The 16,064-nt window shown below is 44.3% G+C and overlaps 1 long non-coding RNA gene and 1 pseudogene across 1 annotated transcript; both read right to left on the reverse strand.

The window, feature by feature from the left end:
- Nucleotides 1-656: 656 nt before the first annotated feature.
- LOC142764784 (uncharacterized) lies at nt 657-3,826 on the reverse strand. Its single transcript, XR_012883881.1, has 3 exons — nt 3,731-3,826; nt 2,541-2,619; nt 657-951 (listed from the first exon to the last, which is right to left on the reverse strand). It is a non-coding gene; the product is annotated as an uncharacterized LOC142764784 (long non-coding RNA).
- A 9,347-nt stretch (nt 3,827-13,173) lies between these two features.
- LOC142765871 (uncharacterized) lies at nt 13,174-15,564 on the reverse strand (annotated as a pseudogene).
- Nucleotides 15,565-16,064: the final 500 nt, after the last annotated feature.

The following is a 16,064-nucleotide window of genomic DNA, read 5'->3' on the forward strand; positions in this document are numbered from 1 at the left end:
GCCGACGCGCTTCGCCGCTTGTCGGTTGTTGATCGAAGGCCGACGCTCCGTTCGCCGCTATCAGTCAGAGACTGCTATCTGTGCGAGACTGCTGCTGTAATTAGACTTTCTGTTTACCGGGCACAGGTTCGCCCAAATAAACAGTTAAATCCCGACACGAAGTATCCTGTCTTCGGCCACGTCACGACCCCGTGACAATAGGTTCTTTTTTTTTCGCTACACTCTAAGCCAAAACGGAACAACAGGGGTATAGGGGTTGCTCCTTTCAGGGAGCAATTGCATTGCCACTCCCATTACTCTCCTAAAAGGAGTAACTGCAGAGGGAGGAACCGTTGCTCTCCTTTCAGTTCCTCCTTCGGGGGATGAATAGTTACTCCCTCCAGTTCCTCCCTGCAGACCAACAGTTACTCCCACCAGTTGCTCCCTGCCGACCAACCATTACTCCCACCAGTTGCTCTTCTAAGAGCAACAGTTACTCTTTACCGTTCCTCTCACGTGTTCGCAGTTACTCTCTGAAAACCAACTGTACATGCTTCCAGTTACTCCTTGGGGAAATGAGTATTTATCTCGAGTATGCTTGTCACACGCTTAACACATGGCGAGAGCTCCTTGGAAGAGCACTGCTTGGGTGCTTCTAACACAAAAAGTGGACAATATTGAAAGGAAAATAAATGCTTTATTGTTCTTTTCATGAGGTGACGTGTGACCACACGTAAAAGTAGACTTCGCCACACCACAGCCAGCACTAAACAAACACCATAATACATCAAAGGTTTTCTGCGTCATCCGTGGAAAAACAATCTTGAATTTCTAGCATAGGGCAGTCTGTGTCATCATTGGTGAGAGAAGGGCAACTTCTCCAATTCTGAAGAACTCAAGTTTCGCAGCTGGTGTTTCCATCAGGCTAGCGCAGCAGAACGTCACCGCAGGCATATGTGAAGCATCTCATTGCTGCAAGAAAAAAAATAGAAGTGTGAGGTTAAACATCCCAGAATCAATTCATAACAATGAGTCACACACACTGCAGCAGCGCTTACATTCTAGGATGTCTACTGCAAAACGAAATGTGAAACAAAGGAAGGTTCGGTCAAACGTTACTTGGCAAGCCATATAAATGCTGATGTGGTAGACGCTCTTCACATGATGTCTCAGACAGCAATATTCTGGAAGAAAATGTGCAGCACCTCAACAAGGCACATTTGTAGCAGTTAAAGATACCCTTAGGTTCAGTTAACTTGTTTCCTATACACAGCTGAGTGACATTTCTATGAGCCCATTCACCAATGGGCATTCTAAATGAGGTCATGTGTGTGGCAAATAACACGTACTGTCCGCTCATGTTAAAATACTTATTTAGCTCGTGCACATAGTTGCTCTCGATTCTACTGTTCTATCATACGCTGCTGCGTCTTGAATTGTGCAATACCTGTAGGCACAAGCCAAGCATGCAAAGCCTGCTTGAAAGCAACCATTTGCAGAGGCTACATGATAATCTTCAGTATATTTCTTTGTACCTGACGCAAACGGCTGGACAAAACTATAGACAAATAAATGTAGACCGTGCTACCTTCAAAAAATGCTTTAAATTTAGAAAACTAGGTTGCATTTGTTCACTCGGTTGACGAGTCACAGCCACGAGATATGTAAACGAAGCAATATATCTTAAGGCATGCACAGATATTCTGATTCTTTGTTTGACAGTGTCACAGATAGCTTGCCAATACATATATATTTGAGAGCAACAAGATGTGAAGCTTTTATTAGTTCAACGTCTTGTTGGTTCACAACCAAACAGGTTACTGCTTGTTAGACAAATTGGAATAAGCACACCATGGTTTCCAAAAAAAAAGCATTATTAGAAGTTAGCTCCCGGTGTGAATGTCTGCCTATTTATTTTGTACTGCCTTCTACATGTGCCACAAAGACATTTGTTGAGGATGTGCTACCAGTCAAGCCAAGATCGCATACTTGGTCAATGTGATGGAAATACAAACATTAGAAACACTGCCACTTCTAGTAAGAGCATAACACTTCAGTATCTTGGACTAGCAAAGAGGTGCACAAGAAAGTTAAGCCCACTCTTGCGGAACTTTGAACGCGAATATTTCAGAGTGGGGGAGGTCAACATGCTGTGGCACTTTTAAACCCACGAAACATCTGCAGAAAACAGGGTAAACGCAAGTCAAGAAACGCTGTTATGAAGGCCTGCGCATGGACAGCTTTGTGAATCTAGGCCCAAGTGTTATGCTTTGTGCAAGCCAAAATCCATGTAAATAGGGAAAGCATACTTTTAGGAGTACCAGCGTAAACGAATCTTGGCAGTTGGCTTTTTGTACAAACAGCAATCCCTGCAATGAAACATAAACATTTTATCTTAACGGTAACAGTGTGAGCACACACACGGGCCAGCGGAGCCATGTCGAATTGTCAGTGCCAGTGTAACCATGTGGCATAATGAACTATTCTCTGGCCAACACATGCACAGTTTGCCCCTAAAAAGCGATGCTTTCATATACGTAGTACAAAAAGTCTGCACTTACCAAAATTCACTTGCTTTCTGTACTTTAGCATCGTTGGGAGCATCTTTATCTGCAGTATAACCAAATTTGTGTCATATCCCTGAAAAAAAAGTAAAAGACATGCATCAAATATTGTTTCATTTGGTAGCAGTGAAGTCAGGTTAAGAACAGCCAAGTGGGAATCAGCCTAATTATGTGCATGCGGCAAATCCCAAACGGCGTTATTGAGGTTGTCGAAATTTTCGTCGATTGGTATTAACGTCGATATGTAACTTCAACGGCATGCCAAGTTTTCACAGCGCATAAAGATTTCATGATGCAGAATAATGACAGCGCTAATGAGAACATACAGCATTTATGATTGTCTTTTACAATATTCAGTTTTGCTAAGGTTTTGCATCCCTAAAGAAATCTGAAAGATTTGGGTCATTCCTCCTCCAATTGTTCTGTCAATATGTAAACTGCTGGCTTGATGGTGCGCTTATAAAATAGTACGTTCAGCGCAGAGGTGAAGCAAGTGACGCAGTGATGTAGGCAGATTTTTTTTTTAGGCGTGCGGGGAGGGGGGGGGGGGTTCCGCTTATCTGAATAGGCCGGGCAAGCGAATATGGTCGTCAATTTGGGCTCCCTACGCCCGGCCTAAAAAAATTCTGTGCGCAACCGCCTGGCTATGCCAGTGAAGTGATGCGACAATGATTTGTTCACTTACTGATTTACATACACTTTACATCTCTAAAAAATGCGGCCCAAAGCCTAAACACTCAGCCGTTAACATTACATAAAGCCAATGGTAGAAAAGTGCCAGTATGAATGCAGCTACAACCCCGCCCCAATGTTTTTTCAAGCGAGGTAGTGTTGCGGAAATGAACTTTTAACTGCAAAAGTACACTGGCACTGCAGTGGTGACAGGGGAAGCAAGAGGGTATGCAGGCGGTAATAGAGGTAATTTAGTCCGATACGGCTAGCAATGGATACGGTGAATAAGAGCAAATCATTTCTCTTTCAATAGCGCAACCACTCAACAATGTATTGTAAGAGCATTAAATGTTGCTGGAAATGCCACTCACCTGCACGCTGATGCATGCACAGTCCTTTGTCTGACGAGAAAACAGGCTTGCAGATAGCTGAAGACGTGTTTACGATGTCTTTGTTCCACCCAGCAGCAAAATCCACAACTACTTCGCGCTCCATAAAGATAAATATGCACTAACCTTCATCACGAATAAGTAGAAACGCAAATCTGCGACACACACACACGATCAAAACATAGCTCACAAGCTGGCACGTCCATGTGCTCGCCAACCACAGACCATATGAAAATGAGTAACTAGTGCGAACGCGAACCTAGTTGCGCCGAAAAAAAAAAACGTCCAGCAGTGGCAGCACAGGCGTCAGCGCAATAATTTCAGTGTGTTCTCCTAATACAATTATAAAAAAAAACTGAGGTACACTAAAACTCATAAATAAATATAAAAAGTTGAGTGTAATTTTTATTTAGTGCTAGTCAACATAAACACTGAATAAAAATTACTTTGTAACTTACATGGATGGATGGATGGATGGATGGATGGATGGATGTGGCTGTACCCTTTAGATCGGGCGGCGGCTAACGCCACCTAGCCATAATACTTAGTGAACTAACCATTACATTTATCTTTTTTTTTCTCTTTAAATAATGAAGTTGAGGATTCGTACTTCGCAGTGAAGGGTTTAATTTTCACTCGTGCCTTGACTTTAGCCACCAATCAGATAACCTCCTTCTAGTTAAGTCTACCCGCTTAATGTCTATTTTGCCCTCGCTGTCCCTAAATCCCAGTGCTTTGAAAAACTCTGCGCCATCATCCTGAACTATAGGGTGAAGCCCTTTACAGAACATTATCAAGTGTTCGGCAGTTTCTTCGTCCTTTCCACACGAACTGCATACTGTGTCGACCCCTTCGTATTTGGCCCGATATGTCTTGGTTCGCAGTACTCCCGTCCTGGCCTCAAACAGTAGAGAACTACCCCGAGTATTATCATAGATCCTTTCCTTGGCAATTTCCTGCTTAAAAGTTCGATAGATCTCTAGTGCGGACTTCTTAATCATGCCCATTCTCCACATGTCAGTCTCCGTTTCCTTCACTTTTTTCTTAACCAATAGTTCTTTTAGGTTTGGCCACCTGCTGTTTTCTAAGTATTTACCAGTCAACTTCCTGGTTCGCTTCCTCCATTTTGTATCGACATTCTTCATGTACAAGTAGCTGAAAACCTTCCTAGCCCAACGCTCTTCCCCCATTTCTCTCAATCGCTTCTCAAATTTTATCTTGCTGCTAGCTTCCCTGCCCTCAAATGATGTCCATCCCATATCACCTTGTACTCCCTGATTTGGTGTATTCCCGTGAGCTCCTAAAGCAAGCCTACCTATTCCACGTTGCTTAATTTCTAATCTTGCTTGAACTTCTGATCTCATGCACAAGACCGCATTGCTGAACGTCAGCCCAGGAACCATGACCCCTTTCCATATTCCTCTCACAACATCATACCTATTGTAATTCCACAGTGCCCTATTTTTCATGACTGCTGCACTCCTGTTACCTTTAGTCGTCACGTATATTTCGTGTTCCCTCAGATACTCGGTCCCATTGCTTATCCATACGCCCAGATATTTGTATTTATCTGTTATCTCTAGCATCACCTCCTGTATTCTAAGCTCACTACCTTCGTTGTCATTGAAAATCATGACTGCTGATTTTTCCCTACTGAATCTAAAATCTAACCTATCTCCCTCCTTACCGCAGATGTCCATCAATCTCTGCAAGTCTTCCTTGTTGTTGGCCATTAGCACTATATCATCTGCGTACATTAATGCTGGTAGTGCCTGATCAATAAGTTTTCCTTGTTTGACTAAAGAGAGGTTGAAGCCCAGTCCACTTCCCTCTAATTTTGCCTCTAATCCTTGTAGGTACATCATGAATAATAAGGGTGACAGGGGGCACCCCTGCCTAAGCCCCCGTTTTACCTCTGCAGGCTTCGATACCTGTTTTTCCCACTTTATAACTACCTTGTTACCTTTATAGACACCCTTTAAAAGATTAGTGACTACATGTTCCACGCCTAGTGTGTCTAGTATTCCCCACAATTCCTCTTGAACCACGCTATCGTACGCTCCCTTGATATCCAAAAATGCTAGCCACAGGGGCCTGTGTTCTTTTTGTGCTATTTCGATGCACTGCGTGAGTGAGAACAGATTGTCTTTCAACCTCCTGTGTTTCCGAAACTCATTCTGCAGTTCCCCCAGCACCCCCTCATCCTCTATCCACGCCTGCAGTCTTTCCTTTATAATCTGCATCGCCAGCCTGTAGACCACTGATGTCACTGTTATAGGACGGTAGTTGTTTATGTCAGCTTTGTCCCCCTTTCCTTTATAGATCATGCTCATCCTGCTAGGTTTCCATCCATCGGGAACTTCCCCATCGTTTATTATTGTACTCACTGCCTCTCTCAAAGCCTGCTTAGACTTCGGACCTAATGTTTTTATCAGCCTAATTGGAATGCCATCGTTCGCTACACTAGCGCCACACTTGTCGTGCGGGCGCAGATGGCGCAGATGTGTCATTCTGCCCTCAATCTACACGGTGAAGCGTGCTACTAAGTGAATGGCTGATGAAAAGCGCGTCTGGGTCCGCTTTTTTTTTCCTTCTCCGATATATCTGGGCGGGGGGGGGGGGCTCCTTTTGCACGTGTTTCGGTGCTTGATCGACTTTGACGCCCTTACTTCGCGGACGAACGGCGTGTCTAGGCTTTTTTTATCGTTGTTTTGCACGTGTTTCGGCGTTCGGTCCGCTTTGACGTGCCAACTCTCCATTCTGCTGCTGCGTGTGTTAGGTATTTGCCGTACTGTATTCTCAGGCCTTCTGTGTTCAGCCAGCGCTGCTATCTTATTATCTGCAGATGCTAAAATAAATCACTGTTTTGGTTTGGTGAAGTTTGGCACACAGAACAAACAATAATCTGGCCCATGAATATCAATGTGGGCGGCATGCATATTTGTGTGCGGTGTCCTGCCGGGGAGTAACCGTTGCGTGACGAGAGCATTCACAGCGGTTCCTCCTTCTGTTGCTCCGTTACAAACTTAAGATGAATACAGTTGCTCCCCCATTCTCGAACAAGTCGGCCATCTTGTTCCGCTTGGTCTTTTCGGAGAGTAACAGTCGGTCTGAAGGAGTAAAAACAGCCGTTGCTCCCATTTTGGCCATTTTTGGCTTAGAGTGTACACAAGGGACCCTTTCTTACGTAGAGTGTGCCAAATGAGACTAACGCGGGCTTTACATGGATATGTGGTTAGCACGAATGACATGACCGGTGCTGTGCGCGGGTATCTTAAAGAGGTTATTCTAAGTCTACGGTTTTTATCTGTTAGATTTTCCAATTAATATTTGTTTTCAGTGACTCGAAAGAAGTTGTACAAAGATGTATGCGATGTTGTTTTACCTGAACCGCTGTACCGTGCCATGTACGCTGGAGGTGAAGGGAAAGATGTGCTTAAACGAGTGAAGAGAATGCAAGTGGCTTCTGGCGCGAAGTCTTTCTTTTTCAAGCTGCACACAGGTACACTATTAGTCAGGACATTTCAAGCAGACCGTGGTTTTTACTTACCTTGGGGGACAAATTGCCTTATCTGTAAAAAACCGGAAAATATTGACCATGTTTTCTTACATTGTTGGGAAGGAGTATATTTTTGGGATGTACTTCAAAGGACGTTACAGAAAGAATTACCTTTAAATTCATATGGTATAAGATTTCTGCCAATAGTGGAGGAAGAGGGAATGCCTTTTGATTTGATTATGCTATGTGGACTTCACTGTTTATGGCGGGCCCGTATGGCGGGTTTCTATCGCGATCAGGATGCACGGCCTGCACGAATGTATTTCCGTGAATGTATGGCCAAGTATGTTGAACTGCAGAAAACTCAGGAGATTTTACCTGAGTGGTTGTCGAGGGTGGAGCCCTTGGCAGCACTTAGGGAATTTTAAGTTTCTGTCGGACTGTCACTGCTTGTTTTTGTTCTGCTTGTGGTTTGATGTATGCACCTGTAAACAGGCAATAAAGCAAAAAAAAACACTCGCGTTGTCCCAGTTCATGTACCGTCAGCGCTGTTTCCACTTAAGATTCATCATCTCCTGATGTGCTTGGCCCTTACATTGATGACAATCTTACGTCGGTACAGCGTTCCCAGCTTCTGGACCTGCTGCGAGAATATCATTCTTCTTTCGATGTCGGGCAAAGTTCTCTGAGTCGCGAGTCCGCTGTTACACATCGTATCGACACTGGTGACCATCCACCATTACGGCAACGTCCCTACCGCCTGTCGCCTGCTGAACGTCGGGAAATTAACGAGCAGGTTGATGATATGCTCAGACGCGACGTTATTCGGCCCTCGGACAGTCCATCGGCGTCTCCTGTTGTTCTTGTCGCGAAGAAAGGGTTCTGTGCGGTTCTGTGTGGACTACAGACGGCTCAATAAGATCACTCGCAAGGATGTTTACCCACTGCCGCGCATCGATGACGCAATTGACAGCCTTCACGGAGCCGAATTTTTTTCTTCTATCGATCTGCGCTCGGGGTACTGGCAAGTAACCATGGCTGATGACGCTCAACCGAAGACTGCGTTCATCACACACGACGGCTTGTACGAATTCAACGTCATGCCGTTTGGTCTATGATATGCACCTGCAACCTTTGAGCGCATGATGTAAACCGTTCTGCGCAACTTGAATTGGCACACGTGCTTGTGTTACCTCGATGACGTTGTTGTGTTCGCCCCAGATTTCTCCACGCATCTCCAACGTCTGAAAAAAGTTTTCGCACGTGTGAGCAATGCCGGCTTGCAACTAAATCTGAAGAAGTGCCGCTTTGCAGCACGGCAACTCACCATCCTAGGGTACGTCGTGTCTAAGGATGGTATTCTTCCTCACCCAGCCAAGCTTCGGGCCGTGGCTGAATTCCCCGAACCTGCGTCCGTCAAAGAACTGCGCAGTTTCGTGGGCCTGTGCTCATACTTCCGACGCTTCATACGAAACTTTGCTACAAATATATCACCACTGACGAAGCTCCTTGGAAGTAACGGGCCCCTCAATTTGTGGTCGTCTGAGTGCGACGACGCCTTCGCGAAGCTTCTTCATTTGCTGACGTCTCCTCCCATTCCACGTCACTACGACCCTACGGCCCCGACAGAGGTGCACACAGACGCCAGTGGTGTAGGCCTCGGCGCTGTTCTGGCGCAGCGCAAACCCGCATTCCCTGAATATGTCGTAGCATATTCAAGCCGTACGCTCACGAGAGCCGAGACAAACTACACCGTCATGGAGAAAAAGTGCCTGGCGATCGTCTGGGCCCTTACAAAGTTTCGACCTTATTTGTATAGTCGCCCATTCGATGTCGTGACCGACCATCATGCACTTTGCTGGCTTTCATCATTGAAGGATCCCTCAGGCCGTCTCGCCCGTTGGGCTCATCGCTTACAAGACTACGACATCCGCGTGCTGTACCGCAACGGACGCCAGCATGATGACGCCGACACCCTCTCGCGCTCCCCTCTGCCTGAAGATGATGTGCTCGGCTCAGTATCCTCGGCTGCTGTTTCTGCCATTGATGTTGACATCATCGCTACCGAACAGCGAAAGGATAATTCGATCGGCCCGCTCATAGACTTGCTCTCTGATCCATCCGCAACGCCATCCACGCGTGCCTTGCGTCGTCAAGCTCGCCATTTCGCCATCCGTGACGGCCTCCTACACCGACGCAATTACGACGCCGATGGCCGGCAGTAGTTACTCGTGATACCCCGCAGTCTGCGGTCAGAGATATGTAAATCCTTCCATTCTGATCTGCAATGCGCGCACTCTGGGGTATTCAAAACCTATCGTCGCATTGGACAACGCTACTTCTGGCGCGGGATGTACCGCTACGTGCAGCAGTTCGTTCGATCCTGCCTCGCTTGCCAACGCCGCAAACCTTCAGCACACATGTCGCCAGCCAGTCTGCAACCATTACCTTGCCCTGAGTGTCCGTTTGGGCGCATGGGTATCAATTTGTATGGACCACTTCCTCTGACGTCGGCTGGTAACCGCTGGGCCATCGTCGCCGTAGATCATTTAACGCGATTCGCCGAAACCGCCGCTATCCCTGCGGCTACTGCGCGTGAGGTTGCGTCCTTCCTACTGCATCGATTTATACGGCGCCACGGTCCACCTCAGGAGCTTCTCAGTAATCGAGGCCGTGTCTTCCTGTCAGAAGTCGTCGAAGCCATTCTCACGGAGTGCCATTCTGTCCACCGAAAAACAACTGCTTACCACCCGCAGATGAATGGTCTGACCGAACGCTTTAACCGCACCCTCGGCGACATGCTTTCGATGTACGTCGCCGCCAACCATACGAATTGGGATACTATACTGCCCTTCGTCACCTACGCCTACAACACCACCCCTCGGAGCAGGACCGGTTTTTCCCCTTTCTTCTTGCTGTATACGGAAGGCACCCGTCACACACCATTGACACGATACTCCCGTACACGCCGGATCCATATGAGTGTGCACCTATTTCCGAGACAGCCAGGCTTGCTGAAGAGTGTCGCGAGCTAGCCAAGACATTTACGACGCATGAGAAAGAGCAGCAGAAGACTATTCGTGATGGCTCCGCCACTTCTGAACCCACGTTCCTTCCTGGTTCCCTTGTATGGCTCTCAATCCCGACCTCTGTAGCTGGCCTTTCTTCCAAACTACTCCCGAATGATGAAGTTCCCTACCGTGTGATCGAGCGCACATCTCCAGTCAACTATCTTGTCGAGCCAATTGAACAATCTTCGGACATGCGCCGTCGCGGGCGCGACATAGTCAACGTCTAGCGCCTGAAGGCTTACTATGACCCGCTCGTAGTGACAAGCTGTGAGGTCGCCAGGCGGCTCGCTCTTCGACCCCGGGGTAATTGTAGAGAAGCCGCCGAAGACTGAAGTAGGTCAAACTCTCAAGTGTTCTCTGGTGGGTCTACCCAAAAAGGGACGCCGCTCACGCTGAGAGTCCGTGCTTGGCCGTTACTGTCGCCATTGTGTATACTCGCTTTGTGCCTGCTAATAAATTCCATAACAATATATATATATATATATATATATATATATATATATATATATATATATATATATATATATATAGAAAGAAAAGCCCCAAATTGAAAAAGGAGTTTACTTAAGCAAGGATGGATGTAGGCTATTAGGAGTGGTTTGAGACAGAGGTGATGGTGGGTCCAAAACAAATGATATATAAAAACAGCACTCAATCATGGCAATCGCTTTGTTTCAATTATGTAGTCAAATACCGCAGAGCACACGTGCCTGTGGCCATAATCTAATTTATTGTGGCCAAACGGTAAAATTACTGCCACTTTTATTTCTAGTCTCAATTTCTGAATAGGAGCTACCAGGTATCTTTTCCGCTGATAAGAATATCGGCGACAGAATAAAAAGAAATGATCTATCGTTTCTATTTCTTCGCAAACCTGACATAAAGGTGACATCTTTACACAAACTTTATGTAGGTAATAATTTAGTTGTTGAATTCTACAACACAATCTTATATAAGTAACTTTCAATTGCCGTGTTGCGCACCACTGTTTGTTCCAGCAGCATCTTAAGTGCGAAATCTCGAAATTTAGCCCCACGCGGTAGTCTATTGGCTGAGGTACTCGGCTGCTGACCCGCTGGTCGCGGGATCTAATTCCGGCTGCTCCGGTTGCATTTCCGATGGAGGCGGAACTGTCGTAGGCCCGTGTGCTCAGATTTGGGTGCACGTTAAAGAACCCCAGGTGGACAAAATTTCCGGAGTCCTCCACTACGGCGTCTCTCATAATCATATGGTGGTTTTGGGACGTTAAACCCCACAAATCAATCAATCAATCTCATAATCATATGGTGTTTTTAAGACGTAAAACCCCACTTATCAATCAATCTCAATGTTTATCCAATGAGTAGGAGTTGATTTCATGCAAACAAAGGTTTCTGAACCTTATTGCTACCGCGTAAGCCGTATCAGGTAAAATTGGGATAAGGGGACCGCTAAGAGATTATGTGGCTAATGCATCCGCCATCCCATTGAGATATATTAAACGATCGCTTTGTACCCATAACAGCTAAAGTTTTTGCAAGTCAGTTCGTTTGAGTTGCCGAAACGAATGCATAAGTGTTAAATTGGCTCCCGAAGACAGAGCACCACTTTCTGAAAAAAAATCTATAATTACGACTGCTTCTCGTTTCCCCCAAAAAAGTTTTCGCAGTGCCAGTACAATAGAAATAGCGATTCTACTATGAATATTGGTGTGTAATATGCAAGCCTAACCGAAAAGGACCAGTGAAGGAAACGCGAGAAGATACCTGCCCCAGCCTTTTTATTTGATACGGATGCATCATTCGCAATTATGTTGTTCATGTTCATGTGTAATCTTGAAACCAACCATTTGTATACTGAAATGGCATTTGCTTCGCGTTAAAAGGGTTATTAGGCTCAAAATATATCTGAAGGTTGAAATGAAACTTAGCTGTTGAGAAAATATATTTGTTTTCGACGTTCAGTGGTTCAAGCAGCGTTTGAATGAACAGGACTTGTGAGGATTGGAAACGCGACCACTGAGTTTAAAAAAATAAGCTTGGGTCTTTAATAAAAGAATAAAAGTATTCTTTCTGTGGCGAAGTGTATAGTTTTAAAAATGTTTGGATAGTTATATCCCAACAGTATTTGAACTATTTGAAACAGTATTTTCAACAGTATTTTTAATCTATTTAACAATGAAAGTAGACGCGCTTCAATGTATAGCACATTGTTACACTCTAAAAAAATTACACCCTAAAAGGTGTAAAACAAGTGTACGCATCAGAAACACCCTTGTAAACACCGTTTCACGCTCCTATTTTTAAAAATAGGGTGTTCGTAAACACCCCCAAAACACTCCAACTACACCCACAACAGAAGAGTGTAAAGGAACTAATAAGCAAATGTATGATGATTTTGGGCAGATTATGCATGCTCTTGAGTTGCCTGAACAGCAATTATAATGTCAAATGAAAATATCAGTCTGTGTATCATGCACATGTACAAATGCCCTCACTGCTAAGCTGCAGTGGGTACGCAATGTGAAAAAATACAAACGAGGGTGGCATAATCAAGTTAATGCATACATCTTTATAGACTGGAAAGATTTAGTTTTGTGGACTGTATGACCAACGAACAAAACCAAAAAAGAATAAACACAAGACAACCAGCTTTATCGAACAGATTTGATCATAGCGACATTGACAAAAACCTAATGTGTATTAGGTCATACATCAGCTTTGTACTTTAGCTATACTCTCTTCGTTGTAGAAATGTCAATAAAAACTGCAAAGAATGGCAGCATCTTGACCTGGATGCCCTTGGCACTTCGGAACATTCGGCAACAAGTAAATAAAATATTCAGCCTATACATGCCTTTCCGATAATATGTGAGCGTTGGCACACAATCAACGCATAATCCTATACTTTTTCGCTAGTGTTGACAATATATTGATGAAAGTGCTTATTTATCAACAAACTATCTCGTACGTGTCTCCTAACCAGGGGAGAGGTGTTTGTAAAGTGTACCTCACATCCTTTCATGGACTCTAGATGGGAAACAAGAAAGGGGCAAGTGCATAAAGTAACAGCCTTACACTGTTGAACACTACTTCACTGATGAACAAAAGCAAAATTATCGCGCATTAAGTATATGCTCTTAAGTTAGGTGCACATGAATTATTACGTCAAATGAAAATCTGAGCCTCTACATCAAACACATGCAAAAACGCACACTGCTACACAAGCAGAACAGGTTTGTTTCAAAAAAAACATCAGTGCACTGGCCACGCTTCAGTCAAATCTCAGTATATACCACAACGAGCATATATAACTGTTCTCCCTTTGTGTTCTCTCAGGTACACAGCTTCAGCAGTAGATTCTTGTAATGACCTTAGGATCATTCAGTGGCATCGACAACATACGCGTGAAAATGGTCATCAAAGGAAATAGTCTCAAGGATCCTTCCCACAATCACAAGTACCCTGTTCACAAAAAGTATTTCACTTAGCTGTAACAACTGTGGATGAAAATGATCACGGACATCATTGACAATAACACATCCTGCTCTGTATGCCCTGCCATTCATTCTTACAGCTTTCACTGAAAATATTCAAGTACTGCTCAGATTGTTCTGAATGACATACTCTTTGACAGTGTCAGATAGGTGTTCATAAAGCATCTGGCAGCAGCCAGCACTGACAGAAATGTCTTTATTCTCATCGTAAGTGAAATAAAAACACTGAAGATATTAGTGTCGCGTAGCTATGCTATGGGAAATGTTTTTGAAATTATTGATCTTATGAGAAATGTCCTTAAAATATTGGTGCTTCGCTTCGAAGCGCATTGCCCAAAGCCCAATTAAAGGGCCGTGCTTTGGAATGAGTGAAGGGTAGTGGATTAGGTAGTGCATTTTGCATGGCAATGATACAGAAGAAAACAATGAGGTGAAATCTAGCAAGAAAAAATGAATTTTTCGCTCCAGGTATCTCCCATAACAGACTGGAAGCTTTCGGCACATGGTGATATCCATGATGTCACGGAGAAGCACGTAAAGTTGCCAGACTTGATCTTCTGATGGTACACACACTCCAACAAAAAGAGACAAGTGGCAAAACAAACAAACAGACTGTGTAGCTGATCCTTTGAGTGGTGTCTTTATTTGAAGAAAGGTGTTAGAAATAGCTTCTGGTCTATTTCGCAGATCACTTGGATCATAGCCCGACGTGGAAATGCATCTGTTTAGGAACTGAAGTGAAAAGAAACCTTTTAAAATTAAATTACCAATGATATACTTCACTGCAAATGGTATGACGCCTTCATGTAAGTCATGCATTATGGTGAGAAGTGTTGGGTCGGATCAAAACCATCACATTGAAGAGCACAGGAGCTTCGAACTCCATAAAGCGATGTCGTAGGCAGTCCAGCACTAAGCATGGTCAAGTGGTGGTGGTGGCCTGCAGGTGACCTTAAATAATAGTAACTTTCTAAAAACTTATGGTTAATTTCAGTGCGCAGTGCCATGCAAAATCTGCAAACCCTACCATGTGCAAAATTACATTTAAATCCTCCCATTCTATGGGTAGACAGATATGGGTACTATGGGTAAAAACAAATAGAACCTTTGAGAACCTTTCCTTTTCCAACTATACCCTGAGTGTCTAACATTTTCACATCTTCAAGCAAATGTGCCAGGATCCTCGGTAGCCCGTATGTGCTCACAAGTTTGTCCCTTACTAAAACAGCCAAATTCATTCCTGTTAGAGCAGAGCGGAGTTTAGCACTCAAATTCAGCACTGAGAAGTAAACTGCTGTAAGCTTATGAGTGCCTCGTTTGCTACCTAGAAGGTTGCACACTTCAAATTCGTCACTATACAGTTGCAGACAACTGTTATTGATGTCCCCTGCAATGTATTTGTGTTCGCTAAATGCACTCCCATCAAACACTGAACAAACGTATTTATCCACTTTCAATAGGGTGCTGAAGTCCCCTGAAAGGGTGACATTCTCAAGGACCCACTTGAGCACTTCACACAAAGGTACATACTCCATTCTATCAGGTTGTTTATTAACTGCTCTACCTAGAACAATTGTCTTTGGCTCAACGAACAGAAAGTGCATTCTCCAATAATTAGATCGGCCTCAAGCACTCAGCAGCTGGTTCAGTTTACGTATTTGCAGCACATCATCAACTATATTAGCCAACTCTATGTTGGAGTGGAGCCGATCGTCTTCTAGAACAGCCTTTACAAAAAACATGACATCATCGACAATTTCGTGCAGTGTTGACTCTGGAAGCCGTCGTGCCTCTTTCCACTTTAAGAGCAACTTTTCAAGCTAATTTACGCAGTTCGGAGCACTAGCCATGGAGGACTCGCCTTCTTGGCTTTCTTCTGTGGTGTCCATATTGTCTGAACCAACTTCTGCAGCATATCAGCTCGTTTGTTCAGTGCTTAAAGACACATTCTCACAAGGAGCCAGGTTTTGCTTAACCATGTCGCCATGTCTTCTGTACACATGCTTCTTTCTCACAAAGAGCCAGGTTTTGCTTAACCATGTCGCCATGTCTTCTGTACACTTGCTTCTTGTACGATGTAAAAAGTCTAAACGTTTTCATGCACCCACGCAAACCACACACCCAGTTGTGTTCATGTCCATGAATGATATGAAGATGCCGGAAGAGCGACCTCAAGGAAAACGCAGGGCACGTGCATTTTGGACAGAAAAAAAAGAACAGATTCTAGGCATAGTTCCCTGGCTGATAGTGCTGTCTACAGCTGATGCAATATCCTAAATGAAAAAAAAACTGGGTTCAAAATCAAAAGGAAGATTTGCTTCCTTTGCAGGTTTCATCCTGAAATGTGAAAAATGTTAGATAAGTTGGTTTTGAACAGCTGCCATTGATTTTAAACAATGCATTTTGAACTCTGAG

The sequence above is a fragment of the Rhipicephalus microplus genome, chromosome 6 (assembly GCF_043290135.1).
Source record: "Rhipicephalus microplus isolate Deutch F79 chromosome 6, USDA_Rmic, whole genome shotgun sequence".
Lineage (NCBI taxonomy): Eukaryota > Metazoa > Arthropoda > Arachnida > Ixodida > Ixodidae > Rhipicephalus > Rhipicephalus microplus.